The sequence below is a fragment of the Paramormyrops kingsleyae genome, chromosome 7 (genome assembly GCF_048594095.1).
Source record: "Paramormyrops kingsleyae isolate MSU_618 chromosome 7, PKINGS_0.4, whole genome shotgun sequence".
NCBI lineage: Eukaryota > Metazoa > Chordata > Actinopteri > Osteoglossiformes > Mormyridae > Paramormyrops > Paramormyrops kingsleyae.
The window spans coordinates 34,410,411-34,417,597 of NC_132803.1; the positions used below are offsets into that span (position 1 = coordinate 34,410,411).

The 7,187-nt window shown below is 43.8% G+C and overlaps 1 protein-coding gene across 1 annotated transcript in view; it reads right to left on the reverse strand.

Annotated features, from left to right (window-relative positions):
• Positions 1–5,664, reverse strand: part of tln1 (talin 1) — a 75,367-nt gene extending 69,703 nt beyond the window's left edge. The window contains exon 1 of the mRNA XM_072714811.1: positions 5,397–5,664. The gene's annotated coding sequence lies outside the window, so the exon portion shown is untranslated. The remainder of the gene's footprint in view (positions 1–5,396) is intronic.
• Between the last annotated feature and the right edge of the window lie 1,523 nt (positions 5,665–7,187).

The window sequence follows — 7,187 nt, forward strand, 5'->3', positions numbered from 1 at the left end:
GAGCTAGACTTCTGATGTCACTGGTGACCAATAAGGCAGCATTACTGGATTAAATATGAACGTTAAATGATCTTTACGAATGAGGGTTCAGAAAGTACATGGCAACAGGCAGGAGGTACAGCCAAACAAACGAGTGTGATCTTCAGTTTCTTTGACACATCCCCCCATCCACTAAACCCACCGTTAATCAAACATAAGAGAAGGACTTCAAGTGAATTCAAACAGAAATTAAAACCTAAATCACTGTCCTTCCATTAGAACTTGTTCAGCATGAAAGTTATGAACACAGTGACACTCAGGAGACCTACAGAAGCCTTTCACCTGCACTGATACATCCTTCACAGAAATCTGCATCAGGTGGGTAGAAAATATTTATATTAATACAGCAGATGCTTTTTTCCCCCCAAAAGCAGTCAGGGTTTAAGGCCTTTCTCAGGGGCCCAATGGTGATAGGATTACTCTGCCGGCTATGGGATTCAAACCCACAATATACAAGACCCAAAGCACAGACTCCTGACCCAGTGGTTTCGCTATGAGAGAATTCAAATTTTCCTCACAGATTTCTTTGGCAAGCACATTATAAATCCCCTGTTGCTCTGAAGCTAACAGGACCTTGAACATTTACAACTATAAAGCCATGTGTGTAGGTAGCATGTGTCTCAGCGGGTTGATCGGAAGGTCGCTGGTTCAAGTCCCAGGCCCTTTAACCCCCAATTGCTCCAGGGACTGTCTGACCCAGCTTTCTCAAAATTGTACACTGCTTTGGACAGAAGTGTCTGCTAAGCAAATAAAAAGTAAGTAGAATTTTCACATAAACTAACTGTCCACCCTTCATCCGCTAAGGCTCACCGGCTGCTGATGGATAAATCAAACACCTGCACTGGTGTGGACGTGCTCAAACTAAAGATGGAGCCAGGGCAGGAGCTGCGGCAGTGCAGCTTGTGGGCCGGCGCCGCTCTCCAGGGGGCCCGGCAAGATCCTTCTCTGGGGGCCCCGGACTCCGAAAGCACAAAGGCAGCGTTATTCCCACCGGAGCCACTCACAAAGCCACACATTGTGCCCTAAAATGGTGACCTTGTTAAACGGGGCCTCACATACGAGCCCTTGCCTGATATAACAGAACATTTCACACCCACAGAGGGGGCATCTCATTAAGAGATAATCAAGTCCTCGCCTGAACTCATCTGGACATCATCGCATATGAATCTGGACGCTGGCAGAAGACATTGCATATCTGGGAGACTGGGAAGCATCCTCTCTACCTTACTCCTCATGGCCAGAATCTCACCAAACATCCATCCATATATCCATCCATATGCTTTGCAACAACACTTATTCAGATACAGAGTACTTTATCCCAGAGGAAACTGCTCACAGACTGCACAGCACACAACCACACAAAGAGACAAAAACAGACAATACAGACTACCACATACAATACAGACTACCACATACAACAATTTCTATATATTAAAATAAGACATGTAGAGATGGCAAAAAATGTGGGTGAAATATTGCACAAGACATAGACAGAGACAAAAATAGGTATTATTGCACATGTGCCCTGAGTGATTCATCAGTTGTAGAGTCTAATCGCTGTCGGAAGGAATGATTTCCTAAGGCATTCAGTGGAGCATTTTATGCTGAGCAATCTTTGAATCTGCTCTTATGCCGTAACAGGTCACAGTGACCTTGAAGCTTCACCAAGGAAGCAGGGTGGGGGACGAGGCGGGGGACACCCTCAAAGTGATGTCAGTCTATCACACACACAACAGGCAAGAGAATCCCCATCCCCCCTCTTGGCAGAGGCTGGGGTGGGGCAGACTCTACCGCACAACCCTGGAGGTGAAAGAACTTCAACCCAAGAAGTTTAACAAACACGAGAAGCTTATGTTCAGTTGTTTCTGTATCACTCGCGCCCACTTTCCATTCGCTAATACTCTGTAGTAGATAATGTTATCAACATGAACAATTTTACTTATCCGAGTGTGTTTTTTCCAATTTAAACAGAATGAATGAGCGAAGCCGAATGATCAAAAAATACAAATCCAAGAATTCTAGAACTGATCAAAAGAACCAAGCCAGCACTGCAGCCCGACAAGGCACCCATTAACCCGCAAATCCAAGCAGCCCAGGCAGCCCTCAGCAGCCGGAAAACACATTTATACAAGCATGAAAGGAGGCAAGTGTCACTGCATAAAAATAGCAAACGCTAAAACAGCACCACTCATATCTGACAAAGGAAATCACGCTATTCCAAGTGTTACAAAAAAACAGAATTCGGAGAAAGCCATAGAAATGTTTCTCATCAGTACAAACAACCAGGGTGAAACTTTATTCTGAGAACAGAAGTTCCTGACTCAAAGAATGTGGCATCCAGGACATAAGGGAAAGAGAGACTGAGGTGATTCCCAACTGATATGGCACATTTACATTTTATTTAGCAGATACTTCCATCTAAAGCAACATATGCTTGAGATGCAGGGTCAGGCTGGTCCCTGCAGCAATTCGGAGGTTAATCCTCACACATCCCATCCAGGGTGTCCACCGCCTTCTGCAACATGCTCACAGCACCGCTCTACTGGACAAGCCAGTGTGCAGGATGGAAGGATCAGGCCTTATGTGCACAGATTGGTGGATTTTATTAACCGTGGGGGAGGAAGACAAACAGCAGCAAACTGCAGATTAAAAAGGACAGGGGAAATATTACATGAGAGACAAGAAACATGTCGTGATAAGGCAAAAACATACAATGTGCACAGGAGAGTATATTAACCTGGAGAGACGCTATGGAAGACAGGTAAACATATTTAATTTCAGTGTTGTGAATGTAAAAAAAAGGTTGAAAGTAGAATTTAGATCGCTAACCACAATTATTTGCATCAAAGATTAACAGTCAGGCAAAGCAGAGACAGAAAGAGCCCTCAGTATTACTGCTGTCCACAGCGAGAGAGCATGAAGAGCCTTATCGCCCCCAAGGTTCAGTCAGTGGCTGCTTCTGACGCTGCCCCTATCGCTCATTTGCATGTATGGCTTAATTTTAGGCCATCTCAAAATACAACCTCTCGGGTCCTCGGCCTGGTGTTGACGGCTGCGGTAGCCAGATCGCTGTAACCTCCCATCGAAACAGACCCACTAAGACACACGGCTGAAGGCAAACTGCAGATAGAGGCAGCTTAGTGATAGACACTGAGGACAGCGGGCAGACTTCCTGACACACCAGCTTGAGAGCAACTAACGATGTAGGGCAACGCAGCAAGGACCCCAGTAGATCACATCGGGCAACCCTGCCTAAACTCCAATTATGTGGGTCATCGGAACAATTAACATCTGGGCTATTTAAGGGGCACAGTGACCAAAAAAGGGACACAGTCCAACAAAACAGTACCAATTAACAACCATTGTTTTCAAACACATTAGGCTCAGAGCAGAGTCATTACCCTATTGCATAAATCTTTTAGCTCATATGCTGCCTGATACACTTCCACTGAACTTAACTCTTTACTCTGTTTTTTAAAGCGGCGCTCTTGCGAACTGTTTACTGATTACCGACAGAAACCAATCAAGTAACCGAAGGAAAGGGCGCATTCAAACCAGGAGTCCCATCACCCAAAACCGCTGATGTCACGGTATGGCTTCATTTCATTTTCACCAATTTGCTTTTCCTTGCGTTTATTTTTCCCATTAGAATATATTAAATCACATGCACGAAAACCGCTCCGAGAGACCATGGAAGCGCAGAGGCTTAAAAAAAAAACATTTTTCCCTAGATACCATCAATACAGAGCTACGGGTGTCATCTATAAGGAATCCATGAGCAACACAATCTGACCAATCAGCATGTACCTCAGCACTATTCTGAGCCATATTACTAATGTTGCACGAGGGCCCATTACAGACGGCTGGAGACGGCCTGCTTGGTCCGGCACGTATTTAAACGTTTTATTGCTTTGTGTAACTGTCCAATCAGCACTCCACAGTCCATCATTTACTCACATAAAACTATTATTATGATTCTTTTTAAATTAAGTTAAAAGCAAAACTAAGTAATAAACGCAAAAAGAACGTTTCATACAAGTTATTCACATCGGTCATATCCTGAACTGAGAAAATCACTATACAACTTAAGTATTTACCATAAACCACTATTAGCATATCTATTACTTTAGGGAAGGTAGAAACAAATCAATACACCACAGCTGTTCTTTTAAAACTTTATAGTTGTGCCTGCCTTTTCCCGGTCATGTTTTCATTGACAGCATTGCTAGAAATTCATAGCCTACAGCTACGTAATGTCGAGAGGCACTCAGTTACAGGGAAGTAGACGCCGCTGTTGCAATCGTTACTCCCAGAAGGCAGATATTTTCTGTCCGCCCCGACAATTACGTGTAACAAAAGTGCAGCACGCACGGCGCATAAGTACAATTCAATGACAGATAAAGGCTCATGGTACAAGAACTGTTTAAAGGTGATGTATGTTTGGGTTTTTTGTCGTCGACATAAATCCAGAATGGGACCAAAAAAAATTCAGGTCAAGAGTCGTTCCCAATATCAATTAATGACTGTCACGCAGTCGGTTAGCTGTATCATCTATAAATCGGTTGTTGTCGTTTCATGTCCCAAAATACCCCGGCAATTTTCATTAAACCCTACAAATGCCCTTTAGCTAGACAAAGTGTACTTTATCCACGGACGTCCGGGCATTCGGGTCAAGACCCGACAGGAACGTTACAGACTATGCCACCTCGACAAAATACCGTTAGAAATAGCTATCAATGAATTATAACACGCCTTTCATAGATCAGTACAACTTTCTTAATACTTTCCAAAGGCGCGGATTTAAAAGCGTACACAGGACGCGAGATCGGAACTGCGTTTTGCTGGTCAGCGTAAATATAACCCAGACTTTTAGCCTTGCATCACTTGTATCAGTCCACCTCGGAGCAGATTTCTCAGAAGTGGGATTTTTATATATGAGGCCACCATAGCATGCACATAGAGTACTTCTTGCGCGGCATAAGGGCTGACGTGTTCGGGGTATGTGCAGGCAGGCACAGTGGAGCTTCAGCTACAAGTCCGATCAACACTTCCTACGGGCAAAAAAATAAGAAATCCTTTTTAAAAAAATTTAAAAAAAAACGCCGCCCGCATATCCAAGTCCAACATTAAGGACTCAGACGATCGCATCGGCCTGGCATAAACTTCCTGATCGCAGAGACGCCAAAGTAAAAGCCGAAGGAAAAATTAGGTTCCCGGAAGGCATAGCCCACTTTTACTAGGGTAGCGCTGTCGCCCTGCGTTAAATGTCGGAAAGAAACTTCACACCCTAGGCAAGCTGAAACTTTTTTTTCCTCCCCTGCACAGCTCGCACAAGCAAAGCCCTTCGCCGCACTTGCCTTTCTCCTCGTTTGTTCACGGTCGTCGTCCCCCTACTCGAAATCGAAACAGCGGATTAAGGTTCCCCGTCCCCAGCTTCAAGCGATGGTCCAAGCGCTGGTGTATGTCAGATGGTGATTTTTTTTTTGCTCTTTCTCTGCTCCCTCACTGCCCCGATCCGCACAGGCGGTGCAAAAAAACTCCACCCTTCAGTAACGTTGCAGTCTGGGGAGGAAGTGGAAGCGAACGGTACGATTCGTCTAAGACCCGGGCGCTTTTTCGCGGCTCATACTTGGTAGCAAACACGAAGATTGGCCTCAGTTCGTTACTATCGCCTTTAGTTTAGTTTAGGTTATTTTAAGTGCAAAATTTAAAGATCCAATCGCCACCCGCCCACCCCAAAAATCCGTCAAATACTTAGAGACCTTTGATCCGGGATGGTTTTGGTTTGAATGTATTTCGGTCAGTTTGTTTACATTTTAAATCCATTTGCTATTTATTTGTGCTAAAAAAGGCAGAGATCTCATTGTTTTGACGAAAGGAATGGCTATTTAGGCCTATTTAAATCGAGCAATTAAAGTAATGCTTTAGTAGGCAAGTGAGTATACGAGTATTGTAAAAGAAAGAAAGCGGTGTCCTGGTTTATGCTAATTCGCTGATTTATGGAGAGCCCTAAATAGTTCAATTATGTACGCTAAACTGATCAACAGATGTAAAAGGCCAGGGGTTGAATTAATATTTACTTAATGCTTTTATCAGAGGATTAAAACATCACTTTATCTATACTAGACATGTCGGCACAGTGGGAAATGTGATTAGCGTAGACAATTTGTTTGCGAAACGCCATTTAATTACTATGCCAGTCATCGGAATAAATGGGAATTCATCTTTTAATTGATGGAAACCCCCCTGGTTGATTTTACAGAGGCGGGGGTGGGGGGAGCTTTTAGAGTGTTGAACTCCTTGAATCTGCCAATGTCTGTCAATGCTAATCACTCATTCAAAACGTCTCTGAAAAACATAAATATTCATATTCTCAGGTGAGGACTGCTAGGCTGAGCGGGGTCCGCTTTAAGGGTCTATCGGGGTAAGGCTATAGCTAGAAATTCCCAATTTGGTGTATCCAAGGGCCCCTTTAAAGTGCTGGGGCCCCTGAATCTGCCAGAGAACCCATACTGCGGTGATGCAAGTCAGTTTTCCTCTTCTGCTGACAAGGCCTGGTTCCACTCAATCCCTTTTAAAGACAAAGCTAATTCACCATGACAAGCTACCTCCTTTAACAATTCAAGCCCACGGTGCAGCATTTCTTCCCGTCTACGAGGGAGTGTTTTTCCCGGACGGACAACAAAGCTGCGATTCACAAGACGCACGTTCTAAATGTCTGAATTGACAAGCGACGCGCTCCGAGTCCCACAAAGTGCCTCCAGTACACGGGTATTATGGCAACTTCTGCCTCCAATTAAAACATCCTTGATATTTGGTGACATCTGGATAGCGTTTCTGCCTGCGTGTTTTATTATTGAAGGATAGATGCATAAACTCTTTCTTAAATTGTCTTAAAACTACTTTTTTCCCCTGTATATCATAATCAACATGTCATCCTGGTTTAATAAATAATAAATGTTTTAGGACCAGCATGGTATAATAGGCCAAATAGCAATGTTTTAGTTATTTGCGCTTAACTTGCAAAAATACCACTTGTAAAGCAAGAACAGATGCGTGGGTTGCTGAGGTTAAGCCATAATTGTCGCATTAAAAGAACGCATACACAAGCTACACTCGAAAACTTGAGTTTAAGAATATGGCCAGTG